Source organism: Dipteris shenzhenensis, chromosome 16, assembly GCF_047967505.1.
Source record: "Dipteris shenzhenensis isolate YYH24624 ecotype China chromosome 16, Dip_SZ_1.0, whole genome shotgun sequence".
Classification (NCBI taxonomy): domain Eukaryota; kingdom Viridiplantae; phylum Streptophyta; class Polypodiopsida; order Gleicheniales; family Dipteridaceae; genus Dipteris; species Dipteris shenzhenensis.
The window spans coordinates 10,447,985-10,470,426 of NC_141611.1; positions in this window are offsets into that span (position 1 = coordinate 10,447,985).

Genomic DNA, 22,442 nt, shown 5'->3' on the forward strand with positions numbered 1-22,442 from the left:
TTCCTTCTTGACGAACAGCTCCTTATTGACCATAGGCATCCACGTAACCCTCCTTGCACCATGCTCATAAGCCTCTTGTTTCTGAGGCTTGTGGGCATGAAATAGGCAGTGCATTAATGCGCTACCTATTTCATGCCCACAAGCCTCATAAACAAGAGTCTTATGGGCATGGCACAAATGCCAAAACTGCGTTGTACTTTCAGATTCCATTGTGCTTTCCATTCTATCTTCATATCTCCACAACAAGGTAGATGACATCTTTTTTTTCAACCCCGTGAATATGGAAGGAGTAGCTTTCTTCTAGTGGATATGAACCTTTCTGCTAGCCCTTTGCTCACAATTGAAAGAGGATGGGAGTAGTGAGTAGTTATGTACATTCGGAGTTTACAAGAAGTTGCAGTAACGTTGTGTAGCTTTCTACCTACAATTTGATATTAAACAAACCCGGAGCACAAGGAGTGGCTTGAATGCACAACTCTTTTCCTCACGAATGCCCATCTAGCTTTGCTATCTTCAGAGTCGGCTCCCTCTACAAAGGTTTAGGCTTTGAAGTATAAAGCCCTATTTCATGAAAATGTTTTGGCTTAGAAGGATAAAGCATTTAGTCAGCTCCTCTCTTCGGTCGGTCATGAAGGTAGCCATATTCACTTAGGCAATGGGCTTGGCAAGATTGCGTATTAGGGAATTCTTCCCTGGAACGTCCACTATTCACAACATGGGCTGGCATTTTTTAAGAAGTTATCCATCTTACAATGAAGCAATGAATTATGAGCCTCCCATATGCCTCTTGTTTCAGAGGCTTGTAGGCATGAAAAAGGCATAACACGCTGCCTATTTCATGCCTAAAGAATAGGAGGCTTATGTGAAGAAGAGATTGACAGATGCGATACTCTCTTGAGATGTTTTGAACGAAAGGAGGCTGCTATGATAGATTTTTGATGGTGTGCAACAATTTCTTATGATGTTTCATCTCTGAAAAGTGCTTTCCAAGTGGAGGGTTACCTTCATGAAAAAGGCTCCTTTATTGTCTTAATATGCAAGAGTGCTGGAGAAGAGTAACTTGTAACTCATGAGATTAGATAGAGTTGGGACCCCACCTAAAGGGAGGTGGATGCTGAGTTTGAGAAGGAACTTCTTGCAATCAATGCATTTAGGTAATGTCTGGGAAGATGTTCTTTGTGTGGGAGGGAAATCATAGGACCACAGCATGGATGAATGTTATCAAGGAAATTTTCCCCACAAATAAGAAGAGGCATATCAGAGTTGCTTGTACAGTTATTGATCCAAGAAGAATCGATGAGATTTCTCTATTGGCAGGATTGCAAAGAATGAATTTGTAAGTACTATTTTTATAACAAACACATCATTTTTTGTGTTTACATAGTACATTGTCTCCCATAATTTCATTTCAAACATATGACTTGAGTTTGAATTTTCCCTTGCAGCATGAATGAGCATGCCGTTATCAAGCTCAGTCTTAGGGACATACTCATAAATGCTCACAACATTTGTGAGTGTGATCCCAATGTATTCTTGAAATCTTTGTCCCCTATAGAAGTAAAATCTATAGAGCAATAGAGGGCTCAAGAAAGTAAGGGGAAGAAACCATGATTTCCACTAACCAGGGGGTATCTTACAAGACTTGTATTTCAAGCATGGTTATTCACTTCTTTGGTGTTTCATGAAATTCCATTTCTTTGGTTGCTCTTATATTCCATGCTTATGTAAGTTGAATACAACAGAGATCTACATAAGGCACTTGATAAGATTTCCAAGTAATTTCCTATGAACAAAGGAATGAGGCGGAGGCAAAACATAGGGTCCAGATAGAAAAAAGAATAGCTGATAGGATGGGAAAGGTTTCATTTATTTTTTAATACTTTAATGCATTTATTTCTAGCTTTTATGACTGGTATGCAATGCTGCAACATCAATGCATTCATTCTGAATTTCTTTTCATCTTTGGAATGCTTGCATAGGTGCTTAAGTGTATAGACCTAGGTTTGGGTGAGAGATGGTTAGAGAAGATGTTTGGTTTACGGTTTGAAGCAGCAAATTCGTGTGTGACATTGGAAAACTTGCAACTCATTGCAAAGTGTGACTTGAGACTAGAAAAGAAAACAATTCTTCTTTCCTTGTTGGAGGCCACTAAACCTATGTGGGAAATGTATTTCATGCTAGTTGGAGATTTAGAATACAGATTGTGAGTCGTTGATGTCATATGTTTTCTTGATTTATTGTGAGTGCTCCAATGGTAGAAGAGGAACAAATTTCTATTGTGAGTAATTCTTCCTTTTGAGCAAATTCCTTTGCAACATAATCTAATCAATCAGTTGGATGCACCATCCTCCTAAAATTTAGAATGCAGGCACCTCGTGTTCGTGCTACTGGAGCTCTAGCACTGCACCGTTGCACGCATTCATTCACATAGCATGTACTTTAGAGAGATTTTCTTGGAGATATTTGAAACAATGGCCATCAAAATTATTTTTGACTTGAGCAATGTCACAACCATGAGAGTCCCATTGGAGACCACAAAGGATTATACTACACAACAATATATGGAAGACATTAAATTAGAAGGGAGAAAACACATGTTCATGGCATTGAGATCAAAAGAGGTAAAGATTGATGCTAAGAGTGGCAAGAAGGGAAAAAGTCTTTCTGAACTTGACATGGCTGCACGCAGGGTTGTCTTCAGGTATGCTACTTTCTCTTGTGCTTATGCTCACTTCTGATTTGTTTGTTGGGATGTTTATTTCATTGAACTTGTGGTTGACATTTTGAATTATAAACATGTGCTTTGTGAATGGACTCCATTTATTTTCTGCATGTTCGTTGAAAGGTACTTGCACATTTGGTAAAAAAGAAGAAGATATAAAAAATTCCAAATTATGTAAGAATTGTCTAGAAGTTGGACACAATGCATGTATTTATCCTCCTCCCATGCATAGTCTCTCTCAGTGGGAGCTAGAAAACTATCCTTACTAGATTGACTTCCCTAAAGGACAAGTACTAGTGAGGGAGAGGGATTTGTTCAAAACATATGGTTCACGAAAAAGAAAAGAAGTTGTGGATAAAGGAGAGGAAAGCTCTAGGAGGCCAAGAAAAGGCAAAGAGAAACAAAAACCACCGAATGAGAAAGGTAAGGAGGAAAAACACATGTTAATTATTTTTGTTCATTGAAAGGATTTGGCAATGTCTATTTTTGTGAATATTTTCAGATTGTTTAGATGCGGAACCACTTAGCCCCTCCAGACATGATAGAGTTGATACAAAGGTTATAGGTGAGATGTTTTCTTATCTGTGTGGTTTTCTTGCTTGAAATAAAGGTTTGAATTTGACCGAAATAGTTTTTTTTCACAGGCATAGTCTTCTGAAAAGGTTGTGCAAAAATATGTGTTTCAAAAACCACAATCTCTTGATGTTGCATTTGTCTGTGGTATTGTAGGATCCCGTAAGATAGAATAGATGCATCTTGCAAGAGGTGTGAGCGCACAATGAAATCTCTATATGATTGTGAGAGAGAGGACTCTCTCTTATAGAAAAGGGGAGAAGGTAATACCTTCCCTACATAGTGGCAATCAGCCTCCAATCAACCCCAACATTAGTGGGAATCAATCCCTTCATCAGTGGGATTGCCTTTGTCTTACATCATCACTTAGGTCACACACTAGACACATCATAGCACTTGATGTGCCTTTACAACACACACAAACACACATGTGACTCCCTTAGATGCACACATGCACCATAGAGCAAGCCCTTGATCATACTTCCCCCAACAAACCCCCCTCAAGGGATTGCCTCTTGCAGTGTCAAGGATACATCTAGTCTCATAGTTTCTCATGCCATCTCATGGTGGTCAAGGATTAATCTATGGCTAGGATCTCATGCTAGCAAGGGTTCCCAAGGATGTGAGTTTATAGAAATGGGATAGTCAAAACACATATCACATGGTCTACATCATATGGTGACCAGAGGTGATTTAAATATTCTTTTTAGAGTACTACTCCGGGTAGAGAACCTTAAAATTTGACCAAGTGATGATAAACAAAGAAGACAAAGTGCCTAAAAAGCATAGTCTTCATTTTCTTCATTTGCTCATGAATTTCTTCCTTCAGGCATAATTGCTTTGTTGATGAAGTAGTCCTTCTTGTCTTTAGCTTTTTCTTTTGTAGACTTCTTTCCATTCACAACATTCCATATCTTCTTTTTCATAAACATAAACTTGGCTTTTGTTTGCCAAGTATGGAAACTAGTTTCATCCAACTTCTCAAAAAAGGTCTTAGCTTCCATGGCAAGGTCTTACCCGAGGGCAGTGTTTAGTGCCTTACAAATGAAAATATGAGCAATAAAAAATAATCCTTCAAAGTACAAGCATTTAGTGTAGCAAAGACTTGTAACCAAATTCCATACTACAAATCAATGATGCTTTCACTTGCATGCTTCATAGAGGTGGCTAAATGAAAGTATTCCAAGCAAATCCAGGTGTAGCAACTTGAAGCAAAGCTGTAGTCATAGTTGTACTAAAGCTATTCAACACTTTAAAACATCAGAAATGCTAAAGTAGCATCTAATGTAGCATCAAACTCACAACCTTGTCAAAACTGTCCAAAATAGAGGCTTGAATTTGGAGGGCTTGTATCTCACTCTTCAAAGCAAAGAAAAGAGGGCTTTCTAGGTAGAAACAAAGCTGGTATACCAGAGAAGAGCCACTAAGGAGGAGAGGCGAAATGTTGTGTCACGTCGCCATAGCCAGCAGCTTGAAAGTTGACTAGTTTTTTTGCTATTTCTCCCTCCTTGGTGGACCATTTCCCTTCAAATATAGACAAGAGCTAGCTCATTTTATTGTGCAAGCTTGGCTTAGAGGAATTTCAGAATGGCTGCTCCAGCAAGTCGCATTGCAAGAAAAGGCATCAGGGAGTGTGAGTGTTGGCGTTTCACATATATTCAAAATTTCACCAAAAGCTTGCAGCTGGAAGTTTGCCCATACAAGAGGAGTTTGTAGCTCAAAGGGTTTGGGAAATGGTCGTTTGTAGGCAGAGAATAGAGCTCTCAAAGATTTTGGGAAGGAGGAAAATGGAGAAGATGAAGAAACTTGTTGTTTATGCTAGAGATAGCATCTAATGCTAGGCTAGGCTAGATCTAGAACCTAAAACTCTGATACCATTTGTAGGATCCCGTAGGATAGAATAGATGCATCTTGCAAAAGGTGTGAGAGCACAATGAATTCTCTATATGATTGTGAGAGAGAGGAATCTCTCTTATAGAAAAGGGGAGAAGGTAATACCTTCCCTACATAGTGGCAATCAGCCCCTACACCAATGGGAATCAATCCCTACATCAGTGGGATTGCCTTTGTCTTACATCATCACTTAGGTCACACACTAGACACATCATAGCACTTGATGTGCCTTTACAACACATACAAACACACATGTGACTCCCCTAGATGCACACATGCACCATAGAGCAAGCCCTTGATCATACTTACCCCAACAGGTATCACACCCTTATACACATGCATGGTCGGTGATTATATAACCATGGGCGTGGACTTTAAACAGATGACAAATATGCTATCCTCCATGACTTTTTTGTGACGTTGGTTAGTCCAGATAGGGACCACTTGAGGATGGGTAAGAAGGTAAAGTGGGCTGCAGATTTTATTTTGCTTGATTTTTTGACTAGATACCCACTGGAGGAGAGAGGTCCCACCCCAGTGTGGAATATTTTGTTAGAGGAGCATGTTCATCATGGGCTAGCAGTTGCAGCCACATCTTCGTCTACTAGTTGTTGGGTGTGCATATGTCCTATGGCAAATAAGATGTACTAGCTCTACTTAAATGGTATGTATTCTGTTTTATTTCAATTAGCTCAATATTAACTTCTTTTACTATAGGACTATGTGTCTTGGATGGAGAGATTTGCTTATGTTCAGGGATTGGAAGATGTTAGATGTATTGTCATTCATGACAAACTTTTGTATGGATATTGGAAAGAACGGGGCATATGTCATAAGGTAAGCAATATGTTCAGTCTTTTCAGACCTTTCAAAGTGTTATTTTCAAGTGTCTTACTACATATGATACAAATAATATGTTGTAGACTTTAAATAAATGTTTTCATTCGATTTTATGTTTGGTTGGTTTTAAATCATGCTGTGTTTCACTGCTATCATGCTTCCAAATCTGCTCTATTTCTCTATTCTTTAATTTTGTATTGTTGTTTTGCAACTGCATGTATCATTGTTGCTCTACTCTATAGGTCCAAGAAGAATCCACCTGTATTTTGGGATGAGAGTGCACCTTTGTTTCAGAGGCTTTCAATTGATCCTCTGGATGATATGTGGATGCACTATGTGTGAAGAGAGTGGGAGAGAAGTAAGGAGTCTCACTTGCAACTTTTTCACACACACAATGGGGGAATACACACAAAGGTGGAGGCTGAAAACATTTTTCCTCTTCTTAGTTGTGTAAGCCAAAAGAACTCTCTCTAAATACAAAAGGAATAGGTGAACCCTATATGTGGGTCTCAAACCAAACTCAGCTAACCTAGGTGGCATACTAACTGAGCCACTAACTGGAGTACATAAAGATAGCTGTCATCCAACTATTATTCATGGGTGGTGTACCAACTGCATCTGTAGCTAACAAGTCGGTGACATAAATGCACAACAGTCACCCTGGCATATCATGAGTGGAGTTCGATATCTCAACACTCCCCCTCGAGCTCAATCCCAATTCCTGCACACCAAGTAGGTCTCTGAACTTGCGCAGCTTCTCTGCGCCCAATGCCTTCATGAATATGTCAGCTACCTGATCCTCTGTGCTAACATAAACTAGATTAATAAAACCTACTAGAACCTTCTCCCGCACATAGTGATAATGCACCTCAATGTGCTTTGTTCTAGCATGATAGACTGGGTTATTTGCCAAGTGTATACTAGTCATGTTGTCATAATGCATATCATAAAGTAGCTTACACAACCAAGCTACCTCACATGCAGGCACTACTGCACCCCTGTACTCAGCCTCTATGCTCGACAAGGCAACTATAGGTTGTTTCTTGCTGCTCCGAGTGACTGCACCACTCCCAAAAGAGAACACATATCCACTGGTAGATCGTCCATCAGAAATACTACTAGCCCAATCAGCATCAGTGTATCCATGCAACTGTATCTGAACCCCAGTCTCATAAAATAGTCCATACTGCAATGTGGACTTCACATACCTTAGCCGCATCCAAATGCGGTTTCCTTGGAGCCTACATAAACTGACTTACCAACCCAACAGCATAGCTCAAATCTGGCCTGGTAATAGTCATATAAATCAAACTTCCTACTATGCATCTGTACATAGTAGGGTCTTCTAGAAGCTCACCTACATTTGCGCTCAACTTCACATTCTGCTCCAAAGGAACTGACATAGGCTTATAGCCTATCATCCCATATTTGGACAGCATGTCCAATCCATACCGCCTCTGCAAGAGCCATATCCCACTTGTGGATCTAATCACCTCAATGCCCAAGAAGTAACGCAGCTCTCCCAAATCCTTCATCTCAAACTTCTGCTTCAATAGCATTTTCACATGAAGGATATCTTCATCACTAGCACCTGTGATGATCAAATCATCAACATAAATAACAAGCAGCATAATGCCTTTCTCTGTTTTTCTCACATAAAGTGAGAAATCTGCCTTGGAAATCTGAAAGCCAATAGTGACAAGATACTGTCCTATCTTGTCAGACCATGCTCTGGGTGCTTGCTTCAAGCCATACAAGGCTTTCTTCAACCTGCAAACAAACTCAGGATGAACATCATGAACATAACCTGGTGGCTGCGCCATATAGACCTCTTCTTGCAAATCACCATGTAAGAAGGCATTTTTTACATCCATCTGATGTAAAGACCATCCCTTTGATGCAGCCATAGTAATGAATGCTCTTACAGTTGCCATCCTTGCAACCGGACTGAATGTTTCTTCATAATCAATGCCATATGTCTGTGCATAGCCCTTGACAACTAATCTTGCCTTGTATCTATTCATAGAACCATCTGCATTGTGCTTCACATTATAAACCCACTTGCACCGAATTGCATTCTTGTCTTTAGGCAAAGGCACCAATTCCCATGTAGCATTTGCTTCCAAGGCATCCATGGCTTTCTCCCATTTTTCTTTTCCCATGGCTTGCTCAAAAGAAGTGGGTTCTTCATGTATCACTTTGACCATATAGGCATAGTGAATGGCTATAAATCCATCATATTTCAGCCTATCCACAGGATCCATAGGATAACTATGGTAGACCTACACAAAATAGGTTCACTACCAGGTGCTCTCAAAACATCCCTTGTCTTCCTTACTCCATGTGTAACAACAGAAGGAATACCCAACTCATCATCAAGCATCTGTTCTGAGCCACTGGATTCACCATCCACATAAGAGTGACCTGCATTCACATCAACCTACTTTCTCTTTTCCCTTTCGTGATACTTTCATACCACTATCTGCATTGCTTTGAGGAGATTCTCCTAATCTCAATCTGCCTGTCCATGGCGAAGTATGTGAACCACTGCTAGAGGACACTACATGTCCACTAATATTTTGTGATTGTTGTTGTGAATTCTGTGCAACATTACCATTTTGTTCATCTACATCATCAATCACATTTACTGGTTTATACCAGCTACTCATCTCATCAAAAACAATATCTCTGCTCACTATAAACTTATGAGTAGAAGGGTTATAGCATCTATACCCTTTCTGTTGTAGAAAATAACCAATAAAGATGCACTTCTTAGCTTTTGGATCCAACTTGGATCTCAACTCATCTGGCACAATAGGCAATGCAACCAAATACTTTCAAATGAGAAATATCTGGTTTCCTACCAGTATACCTCTCCTCTGGCGTCATGCCATGTATTGTTGCAGTGGGAGTCTTGTTCATTATGTAGACTGCAACTGCTTCAGCCCAATAATAATTTGGCAAGTCTTTTTCATTGAGCATGGCACGAGATACCTCTCCAATATGCCTGTTTTTCCTCTTTGCAAATCCATTTTGCTGTGGGGTATGACTGCATGAATATTGCTGCTTTATGGCATGCTCCTATAGGAACCTTGCAAACTCATTTGAGGGGTACACTCCCCCTCCATCTGACCTTAGGGATTTTATTTGTAGGCTTGTTTCTTTTTCAACCAAAGCTTTAAAAGCTTTGAAATGCCCAAACACTTCACTTTTCTTTTTCATAAAATACACCCAAACTTTTCTACTGTAGTCATCAATAAAAGTGACAAAATAATGACAGCCTCCAATAGATGCAGCTTTAGTAGTCCACACATCAGAGTGGATTAATTCCAATGGCGTCATACTCTCTTGAACATGTCTAGGAAATGGTTTCCTTGCTTGTTTTCCAAATTGACAGGCTTCACATACCTTACGCATTTCTGCAACCTTGAACTTAGGAAATCCTGCAATAATATTTTAGGCATGCATTAATTTAAGTCGTCGTACATTAACATGACCAATGCATTTATGCCAGATATCAATATCTACAACTACACCGGTCCCATGTGCAAACATTGCTGCACTCAATTCAGGCATGTCCGCATCCAACGTAAACATCCTGCCCTTCTTCTTCCCTTTTGCTATCAAGCGACCTTTATAGTTCATATCCTCAACAAAGCATCCATGAGGATTAAATCTAACTTGCAAGCCCTGCTCCACCATTTGACCAACAGAAACTAGGTTCTTGGTGATATTCGGGACATGAAATACATCAGATAAGTATTTCTTTTTCCCATCCTGCATAGACAAAGGAAATTTACCAATTTGCACAATAGGATGTGCAGTGTCATCACCAATCTCCACAAATCCTGGTCTTTCCATTTGCCATGCATCCTGCCATTTTGCATGACCTGTCATGTGGTTTGATGCACCTGAGTCAACATACCACACATCAGTGCTTTCTTCTACACTTGTCACAGAATTGGTCATGTGTTGCACCATAAACAAATGCTCAATTCTGTCATCACCCTATCTACTAGAGGATGCATAATTGCCTTGCTGCAATTTTCCAGTCATGATGTGATTCTGCTTTTTATAGCAGTCTTTAACCATATGACCCATTTTACCACAGTAGTAGCATTCAATGTTGTTGTTTGCATTTTGGCCTCTCTGCCATCCACCACAACCTCTTTGGCTCCCCTTGCCTCTAAGGTTACCACGTCCTCCTCCATAGGATTGGTTTTCTTGAATTTGCTGCATATTCTGATTTCTGCCACGGCCTCCAGATCGGCCTACTCTACCTCTGCCTCTACCTCTTCCAACATTTGAGTAGAAGATAGTTTCTTTTGAAGCTCCTCCCGAAGAAAATGCACCACCATTTCTCTGCTCTTCAGAAATTAGAAGAGCAATCAACTCCCCAAAATCAGGAAAATTCTCACGGACGGCAATGGATGTCCAAAATTGTACATAATCCTTTCCTAAACCATTCAAGGTCACAGAAACTAAATTATCATCTTCCACTGGTGACCCAATAGAAGAAGTGCATCTGCAATCTTCTTCACCTTCATGTGGTAGTCATTGATGCTCATATTTTCTCTCTGCACATTATGCAACTCCTGCTTGAGCTGCATTTTCCTGGCTTGTGTATTTGTGCTATACATTTTTGTCAAAGTATCCCACGCCTCTTTGGGCGTGCTTGCATCCTGAATATGCACAATCATAGAGTTTGAAATACTAATAGACAGGTAGTACATTACTTTTCTGGCTCTCTCATGCCAAACTTTAAATGCCTGCAACTCTTATTGATTGGGAACATTAGGAATAACTGGTTCTTGTTCAGCTCCAGTAATGAACTCCCAACCGCCTTTTCCCTTAAGGAAATTCATCATTCTAAACTTCCATGCTTGGAAGTTGTTCTTGTCAAGCTTTTCAGTGACTATCTGTGAAAGAGCATCAGACGCCATTATAGAACACTGCAAAAATATTCCGTCACTGCAAAAAACACAACTTCTACCTCACAAGGGCAAATTTTGCAAAACTAACGAAAGTGGTATTTGACCACACAGTCACTTCCTAGTGACGATTTTGCATCAACAGGAAATAAGAATGATTCTATCACTCCCAATATCTCTGCACATAGGCATACGAATGCAATTTTTGTGGCAACTTTTCACCAATGTGCAGAACAGTGGTCGCACAGCAAAAACATGGCACTTTTTTGAGTGCCTGCGGAAAACTTCTGCCACCAAAACGGGCCCCGAAATGGCCTCGAATCAATAAAATAATGTACCTAGGGCTTTGCCTTCTCCCGCAGCATATACTGCCCTCTCGTGGCACCGCGAAGGGCATCCCAATTTGAGATAATGCACTCTTGCACTTTCTGACTGTGCTACCTGCAAAGATTTGCTCCCAAACTCGAAAAAGGACAGCAACACTGATCCTCTTACCAAGACACTGCAAACTTGGTTTGCTTGAGCTCCTTACCATGAATCGAGCTCTGATACTAGGAGTCTCACTTGCAGCTTTCTCACATACACAATGGGGGAATACACACAAAGGTGGAGGCTGAAAACAATTTTCCTCTTCTTAGTTGTGTAAGCCAAAAGAACTCTCTCTAAGTACAAAAGGAATAGGTGAAACCTATATGTGGGTCTCAAACCAAACTCAGCTAACCTAGGTGGCATACTAACTAAGCCACTAACTAGAGTACATAAAGATAGCTGTCATCTAGCTATTATTCATGGGTTGTGTACCAACCGCATCTGCAGCTAACAAGTTGGTGACATAAATGCACAACGGTCACCCTGGCATATCATGAATGGAGCTCGATATCTCAACACTATGTACCTGTGGCTGAGAGGACAACCTTCCTGATGTCCTCTCAGGTGGCATGAGGTGGGCTAGAGTGGCCCTGGAACCTCCTGAACCCTTAAACTCCTCCTAAACCCTACAACCCCCAATGAAGGCGAAAGCCTTCATTACCCCAACAACAATGGGTTTGTGAAATGCTCCAAGAGGCACTTGTGCAGCAAAGAAAATGTGGGCCAGCTTCGTCATGCTGGGTTCTGGGCTCTCAATGACTTGAGGCGGGTTTAGATGGGCATGTCTCATAGGAATATCCATTGCCATCGCGGGTGGGTATTTGTTTTGGCAGAAGTTGGGCTTCGTTTGCCTCCAAGCACTAAGCCCAATCATTCGTCCTCCAAAATGAGCTCCTGTGAGGCAGGAGGAGTCCCATGTGAACCCAGCACGATGAGAGGCACTTGTGCATTCCCCAAATTCCATTTGAAAAAATTGGCGGCAAAATCCGACCAAATTTCGCAAAAACAGATCTATGAGCTCGCATTACTAGCAGTAACGGAGGACATTGATCGAGAATTCGAGCAGAACCGCAGCCGCATTCATCTTGATCGAAGCCGAGAGGAGCAGGATCGGAGAAGATGGATTCATGATTTCGAAGCAAGACCGATTGATGATTTCGAAGCAAATTAATTCATGATTTCGAAGCATAGACCTAACCATCATGGAAGGAATCATGGGCTTCTTAAACCAAACTTTACAACTCCCTTTGCAACGTGGGAATCAAAAATACAAGTTTGGATCTATGCAAGCTCATAAGAAACATGAAAATTGAGGTGATATTCCTCATAAAACTTGGAAAATGGAGTGCCTCATTGGAAAGCAATGCAAGTAAAGATGCAATGCACCACAAACCCAAGTCACATGCCTCGATAGAGGGCTCTAATCCCATGTTGAAATTGAGGATGAGAGGTGTAGAGACGAGAAAGTGGTCATGGATGAGGCAATTGAAGCCCATGTCTAGGTGACCCCATAGTTATTTAACATAGCACCAGAGCAATGATGGCTTTGATGATCAGTGTGTGTAGGTGCAAAGTGATGGCACACCTCCACGTGGTGTAAAGTAGATGATCCAATGACGATTCATGCAGTACACATGACCTCCCACACAAACTTCACATAAAACAATTGCACTGTGCAGTGGATGACATGGCATAGACCCCCGTGTTGTGAATGGTTCATAGTTGGCAAGGCATAGACCCCTGGGCACCCTCTTGGCACAAGCAAGATGGTTGCACGCGTGATTCATGATGGTGATTGCGTTGGACAAGACCAATGCAGCTGGTGGTGCAATGGCGTGGATAAGTTTCCCTCACAACACCTCGCAACACTTGGGATAAACTGCCCTTGTGCTTGAATTGAGGGAGGGTGTTTGAGACCAAAAAGTGATTGTAGGCAAGGCACTTCAAGCCCATGTCTTGCACCTACTTAAAGGAGGGAGAGATTAGAGGAGTGCACCACCACAAATGGGCTAACTCTACACTACGATGCACCCACACTCAACTTTTAATGGAAATTTGATTAATTGGTCCCCCCTGTCTCGCAAATTAAAGTAAGGTAAAGCTAAGGTTGCTTGTTAACACTTCATTTAACATACGAGTAACCTGACCCATCTACGACGGGCTAGTGACCCGCTCCGCCGGGTCTCAAGATGTCAATTGCCACCCAAGAAAGTCTCAAGAGGGCTTGAAAGAGCAATGTCATACTCCTAGGCTCTTGCTGTTGCCAATTGCAAAACTTCCTTGTACACAACATTTGTGGTAGAAGTATTATCCATCTCCTCGCCCCTGGCATCAGACGCACTCTGCAAAATGAAAACCTTAAGTAACAACGTTTGATGCTCGGATATGTGAAAATGCCACGTATAGTTGGCCATGATTGAATACCGGTGTCACCAAGTACAGCCCCAAAACAAACAATGTTTGGCCCTGTGGCTTATTGATTGTCATGCCAAATGCCAATCGGATAGGAAATTACTGTCTCCTCATGTCTTAAGGTTGGTCGAAATGAATGTTATCCTTCGAATAAACGTTCTATCACCAGCATTGGTACCAGTAATGATTTTAGCTTCTAACACTTTCGTGTGAAACTCTTTCCAAATACATATCTGCAAACAAAGTCATAACTGAACATACCAAATCTACAATAGACACACAAACATCTCTAAAGGGAAAAGTCTGCAGCCATGTACTATAGGGAAAAAGCCTGCGCCGACCATGTACTCCACATCTGCCATGTCCAAAAAAAATTTCTCTATGACAGAGTACTTCAAAAATATCACATCCAAAAGTGCAATCACATGTCTGAACATGCAATAGCTACATCAAACAACTGATTGATATATATCTAGATACACAGCCGTAAATAAAGTCATAACTGAACATACAAAATCTACAACAGACACACAAACATCCCTAAGGGAAAAGTCTGTGGCCATGTACTGTAGGGAAAAGCCTGCGATGTTCGCCACATCCACCGCAGCTATGAAAATACAACGGGGTACCAACAATCGTATCTGGGCTAGCATCACACAGAAAGATAATTTGGGAACTATAATTATTGAGCCGACAATCTAGGATAGTGTAATATCCCAAATGGACTCGTCCATCCAAACGATTATGGGCGTGGAGATTCATTAGAAACCTTGAATCAGGAACACTCCTAAAAGACAAACAATAGCATGTTTTCCCGCTCAAATAAAAACTTTTGTTTTAACAAAAATAAAGCAACAAACAATGTATATGGTTCTTACCCAAGGTAGCTCTCCAGCTCAAGCAAAACCAACAACAGTTGCGTGCTCTCCAGAGATCCCCAGTGTTTGATGCTCAGATATGTGAAAATGCCATGCATTGATGGCCATGACTAAATACCAGTGTCGCCAAGTACAGCCCCCAACTCATTGATATGTCCAAATACACATTTGTATACAAAGTCATAACTGAACATACAAAATCTACAATAGACACACAAACATCCCTAAAGGAAAAAGTCTGCGGCCATGTACTATAGGGAAAAGCCTAAAGAACTGACTGATATATCCAAATACATAGCTGCAAAATAAAGTCATAACCAAACATACAAAATCTACAATAGACACACAAACATCCCTAAGGGAAAAGTCTGCGGCCATGTACTGCACGGAAAAGCCTGCGATGGCCATTCACTCCACGTCCACCGCATCCAGCGCATCCACCATGGCTACGAACATACAACAGAGTACCAACAATCGTATCTGGACCAGCATCACATAGAAAGATAATTGAGGAACATTAATTATTGAGCCATAAAGCTTTTATACATGTATGTTGGTAAAACCCAACTCATTCTTTAGAGTACTTACTCAGACGCAAAGGGCGTCAACAATGCTCACATAGGTGTACGTGTAGTCCCCATTTTGCCCTCGATATAAAAGTCGTGTCCCCATACATTCATAGTATCCCAGCCAGCAAATAGTGATGGTCTGTGGTCCATCATCCCTATGAAGCCAGCAAGCCAGGACAACGTAATATCCCAAATGGACTCGTCCATCCAAAGGATTGTGGATGTGGAGATTCATTAAAAACCTTGAATCACGAACAGTCCTAAAAGACAAACAATACCATGTTTTCCCACTCACATATAATCGAAAAAAAACCTTTTGTTTTAACAAAAAAATAAAGCAACAAACAATGTACATGATTCTTACCCAAGGTAGCTCTCGAGCTCAAGCAAATCCAACAACAATTGCGTGCTCTCCAGAGATCCCCAGCCCGCAGGATCTACAATTTTCTAAAAGTGAGTGACTATACCATTAAAGATGTCAACATAAAGCATGGTTGTCAAGCAACTATGTACCATGCACCTGCGCTCCTGTCATCTCCTCATGTCAAATGGAAGTTTAAGGTTGGTCGGAATGAATGTTATCCTTCGAATAAACATTGTATCACCAGCATTGGTACCAATAATGATTTCAGCTTCTAACACTTTCGTGTGAAACTCTTTCGAGTAACCTGACCCGTCTACGACGGGCTAGTGACCCGCTCTGCTGGGTCTTAAGATGCTAAAATTTCTAAAGCCAGCAACATATTCTAACCAAAAAATATATCTATGACATAGTACTTCAAAATATTACATCCAAAAGTGAAACCAGAGAACTCATTGATATGTCCAAATACACATCTGCATACAAAATCATAACTGAACATACAAAATCTATAGTAGACACACAAACATCCCTAAAGGGAAAAGTCTGCGGCCATGCACTATAGGGAAAAGCCTGTGTCGGCCATGTACTCCACATCCACCACGTCCAAAATAAACTTCTCTATGACATAGTACTTCAAAAAATATCACATCCAAAAGTGCAGTCACATGTCTGAACATGCAATAGCTACATAAAAGAACTGATTGATATATCCAAATACACAGCCGCAAAATAAAGTCATAAACTGAACATACAAAATCTACAATACACACACAAACATCCCTAAGGGAAAAGTCTGCGGCCATGTACTGCAGGGAAAAGCCTGTGATGGCCATTCATTGTACGTCCACCACGTCCGCTGCATCCACTGCGGCTACGAACATACAACGGAGTACCAACAATAGTATCTAGACCAGCATCACATAGAAAGATAATTTAGGAACTATAATTATTGAGCCATAAAACTTTTATATATGTATGTTGGTAAAACCCAACTCATTCTTTAGAGTACTTACTCAGACGCAAAGGGCTGTCAACAATGCTGAGAAAGGTATACATGTAGTCCGCATTTCGCCCTCGATAGAAAATTCGTGTCCGCACACATTCATAGTATCCCAGCCAGCGAGCAGTGATGGTCTGTGGTCCATCATCCCTATGAAGCCGGCAAGCCAGGACAGCGTAATATCCCAAATGGACTCGTCCATCCAAAGGATTGTGGATGTGGAGATTCATTAGAAACCTTGAATCAGGAATACTCCTAAAAGACAAACAATAGCATGTTTTCCCACTCAAATATAATCCAAAAAAACTTTTATTTTAACAAAAATAAAGCATTAAACAATGTACACAATTCTTACCCAAGGTAGCTCTCCAGCTCAAGCAAATCCAACAACAGTTGCACGCTCTCCAGAGATCCCCAGCCCGTAGGATCTACAATTTTCTAAAAAGTGAGTGACTATACTATTAAATGTGTCAACATAAAACGTGGTTGTCAAGTAACTATGTACCTTGCACCTGTGCTCTTGTTTCGGTGACAAACGTGAATTGCCTAGACATCCTATCACATTGCAAAAAAAGAATGCACGTGTCAATCTACATATACTGAAAAAAAAAAAAAGGCTTTGAAGAGAAAATAGCCTCTAGTGTATTACAAACCCATAACTCAAATGAAAAATGAAATCCAAACATTATCAAGGACAAAGTCATGAAATATTACATCTCACTCTATCTTTGTATAAATAGCCAACATTCCCAAAGACCTATGATAGTTGGAATATTGAAAGAACTTAAAAAAAGCTATACAAAGATTACCGAAATGAAGATTTTCCACCCAAGAAAGTCTGAGGAGGGCTTGAAAGAGCAATGTCATACTCCTAGGCTCTTGCTGTTGCCAATTGCAAAACTTCCTTGTACACAACATTTGTGGTAGAAGTATTATCCATCTCCTCACCCCTGGCATCAGACGCACCCTGCGAAATGAAAACCTTAACAGCGTTTGATGCTCGGATACGTGAAAATGCCACATATAATTGGCCATGACTGAATATCGGTGTCGCCAAGTACAGCCCCAAAACTGACAATGTTTGACCCTGTGACTTATTGATTGTCATGCCAAATGCCAATCGGATAGGAAATTGCCATCTCCTCATGTCAAATGGAAGTTTAAGGTTGGTCGGAATGAATGTTATCCTTGGAATAAACGTTCTATCACCAGCATTGTTACCAGTAATGATTTCAGCTTCTAACACTTTTGTGTGAAACTCTTTGCATATCAACCGTGTCCCATTGCACAAACCCTGGCGAGGATTCAAATTACGCAACAAAATTATAGGAGCATTCCTTTTCAAAACCAACCGATGCGAGGGATATCCACCACCAAGATCAAGACTATTCAAATACTCGACTGCAAACAAAAAGGAATCTCCCCCTAAGTTGTCCACTGAGTCTGCACTTAGGTACTCCCTTTCCTCACCGGGCATTGCCTTCAATGCCATAGCATTAATTGCATCAACCTCGGTGTTTCGAGGTGCAAGAATAGCGCGCTCTCGAAAGTATGTTGCACAGTCCAAAACAGTTGCAAGCCCTCGATACACCCATCCAATGAGGCCTTCCATGGACTTTGTCTCTAAAAGCATATGCGATGGAATCACAACAGTATCTTCTTTTGTACATCTATTTATCCCATTGCCAATGTCCAGAACCCATTGCATGAACTCTTGCTCAGCACAATTATCACCATTCTGAAGGACCCGCATATTCTGCATCAACTTCAATATTGTAGTGTGACCCCAAATCCTTGAGTGGCATAAGGTAGCATTGATAATGTCCTCTCGTCCTGCCTTTGGAAGAACTGGCAAGACTTGCCTAAAATCCCCCCCCAACAATACCACCTTCCCACCAAAAAGTTGCTCATTGGACATGATATCTCGTAAAGTTCTGTCTAGTGCCTCGAAAGCAAACTGGTGAGTCATGGGTGCCTCATCCCATATTATCAGCCTAGCCATCTTCAAAACATCTGCGAGTTGACTATTAACCTTAATATTACAAGTGCTAGTACCATCCAGCTCCAACGGTATCTTGAATCGTGAGTGTGCCATGCGTCCATTGGCTAGTAGCAATGCAGCAATCCTAGAAGATGCACATGCCAAAGCGATGAGCCCCTCCCCACGCAATCGAGAGAGTAAGCAATTGTAGAGAAAGGTTTTTCCAGACCCTCCTATACCATCGAGAAAAAAGACCTCACTACCATCTCCATAGACCCTTGCCAAAATCCGATCGAATGCAGCACGTTGACAGTGATTCAAGGACATTTCCATTTGCTGGGCAGTCTGTGCTTCTTTCACACAATCAAACATTCTTTCTTCTTGCAATAAGCCATTTCTAGCTTCTAACAAAGATGTTCTATCTACAATAGGCATTCCGTCAAACTCAGCCAACCTTCGCCCATGTTGTTGAAGAATGTGCTCCAAGTGCAATACAGCCTTCTTTATTGCTAGTTCATGATGATCAATTAAATTCCCCATACTTGATTCCAATATATTAAAAAAATCATCCGAAAGCTCAAGGGAAAATTTTTCCCACAAAAGTCGAGGAGATGTTGGCTCACAAAAAACCAATATTGTCACAAATAGGTGTCTCAGTTGTGCACTATTTTGATAAAACACAGCCTCTTGCATACACAAAAACCATTCTTCATCACTCTCCAACAATCCCCGTGCTATGCATGCTGCCTTGAAAGTAGGGTACACTTGGCTGTCAAAAGTACGTAGGTCATCAAAGGACTTGCATCCCGTGCACACATTAAGAAGCATACGCATGAAGTAGAGCTCACCAGCTGAGGGGGAAATATTGTACATCCGACCTATGGTATTCCCCTTTTGTCTTCTAGTCCACCGCTTATTGGTTTTGTTCCAAACCAACTTGTCTGGCAAGTCACCATACAGCAAGTTGCTTGCATCAAATTGCAACTGATTATAAGTGAACCATTCTATGAGGGTGGTCTTTTGATTTTGTTCCCTGCCTACAACATTTTGCAAATCATCATCATCTCGAAATATGACATTATTGCGCATTGGAAGATGAACTTGCAATCTTTGCACATCGGGTTTTTCATCGTGCGTGGTATACTCATAAATCCGCCAACATGCTTCTGATGCTGACACGTAACGTGCATCTAAGTAACTACTAATCTCATCAATGCCACCATCAACTATGTTGTGCAAATGCCCTTGCTCTCCTGCATTATTTACCTGCATCTTGATAATGGCTCTATCATGACCTTTGTACACATATTTATACAAATACTTAACTGCAGTGATTGTGGAGCATATTTCAACATTTATGTGTGCCTTGTACTTCACGGAGAGGAAAGGATTAAATGGCACAATCCAACGATTATCAATCACACCCCCTTTCACTTGTATCTTTCTACCATCATCACGACGCATGTAAACTGGATAGCCATCCTTGCCAACAGTAGTCGTCTGTGAGAATCCACGTGGATAATGATGAATGCATTTTCCATCAACCATGCAAGCTGCAGATGGATTTAGTGCACCACACGGACCATGGACATTACATTGCACAATAATATCATGCAACTCTGGGAACATAGCCTTATCTGGCAACTCCGCACACACTAATCGGTCATAGTCACCGATCTCCATGGGTTTGAAACCACTTTCTAATATCAACAATATGTGTGAGTGTGGCAGACCTCTCTTTTGAAACTCTATGACACTCACATATCCAGCCACCTTCCTAAACAAATTATGTTTTGTAATTGACTGCATCATGTCCTTATGCTTTTGGAAAAACACACGGGCTGTCAAATCTGGACGGTCTTGCGCAGTTTGCCCCAGCAACAATGCTATAGATATTTCAGGCCATTTGGGATTACAGGTGAATGTTATGAATAAATTAGGTTTGCCCCTTTTTCTGAAAATTGCCATAGCATCTTGGTATAGCTGACACATATACCGAGGCCCTCCCGTAAAAGAAGAAGGCAACACCACCCTACGCCCTGCAGCATTGTCAAGCACAGTACGTGTCCCATCAGCTGTATTCACCATGTCCATCAACCCTTGATAGACTTCAGCGCGTAGGGAAGCTTGGTTGTTTCGTATCCACACCAACCTGGACTCTTCCATGCTACTGTAGGCATCAACCATGTATTGCTGCAACAATCTACCCCCATGCAAAAGACATGCATTTGTATCATATCTCACTTGCAAATGATATGCGTAGTATTGTCTCTGGGTGACACAACTCTGTCCACGTATCTCGTGCAATGGTGTGTGATTAGGAACATCACTATATGGGATATATGGATGCCAACCATCTTCCCCCCGAGGGAACAAAAGAACATACATGAGAGGCATGTATGATCGGTGCAAATTAGATATTCTACGCACAAACCCATTGCGGCTAAAAATCTGAATGTCCTGATTTCCAATATCGAAGTCATCCCCTTGTCCTGGCATGATTGCAGCAACCTCGCTAGCCATAGGAGCTAAGTACTGCCTTGAGGTGGAGCGGCTCTCACAAATAACCATCCTCAGGTTTGTATGTGGATTTGTTCTTAGCACTTGCCCAATAGCCATCAATGCACTGGCATATGGATTGCACTCGTGCATCATCCTCTGCAACAACTCCAAAATGCCTGGATCCAAACTAGGCATCCCATGTAAACGGTGTTCTAGTTCATGATCAGTGTCATACACGTACAACTGTGCAAAACGTGGCATCTCTTGCCTAGCCTCATCGGGCAATAAATTTCCAATCCGATGATACACACTACCATGGACCCGAAAGTTTTGTATACCCCCATTCCCATGGAACATTTGATCAACATGAGCTCCCAATGAAACAAATGCCATGGCACTATTATAAGCCCTAATGTTTTTCTTAAATAGTTTGCTTCTAGCATCATGTCTGTGCAATAGAACTCTCAAAATCTCTGGTGGTTCTTCTAACGGCAACAATGACACACGACCAGCTTTGCAACAGTGCTTGCCCACAACTTGATGCATATGCATTCACGTCTCTTATTTCCACAGTTGAGCTTGGCAAAAGCTGCATGTATGATCCATGAATCCAAGTGCATGAATAGAAGGAGCATTGAAGACCAGTGGATACAAAGATGGATGCTCTACATTTTCCCTTAACGGAAAAGTATGCAAGATAGAGAGGCTCCCCCCTGCACCCAAAATCACAGCCCTGTTGTGAACAACACGCCTTCGGCCTCTTAAATGAGTAGCATCCCTGCTTGCATCCATTTTAGTAGTTGTACATACTACTGGAGCAGGTTCATGCTCATTACGTACTATTGGTGAAGTATGGAGGTCCATTGTATTTTCAACAGTGCATGCTACATTACTGTGCCCATGCATTTGATTCTGTTCTCTGCTTCTAGCAACTTGTGTTCTCGACCTTGTTCTTTGTATAGCATAAACATGACGGGCTGCCCGCGTTGAATCCATTTGAGTAGTTGTACCTATTACTGGAGCATGTTCATGCTCATTATCTACAGTTCGTAAAGTATTGACGTCCATTGTATTTTCGACAATGCACGCTACATTATTGTGCCCATACATTTGGTCCTGTTGTCTGCGAAGGCCGTCTTCTACATCCATAGATTCCATAGCCACCCTCACGCTTCTAACTCCTTGTGTTTTCGACCTTGTTCTTTTTATAGCATAACTACGACGGGCCGCCCGTGTTGAATCCATTTGAGTAGGTGTACCTATCACTGAAGCATGTTGATGCACTCTACCTACTGTTACTGAAGTATTGAGGTCCATTGTATTTTCAGCCACAATGCACGCGACATTACTGCATCCATGTGTCTGATTATGTTGACTGCAAACTCCTACTTCTACACCCATAGATTCC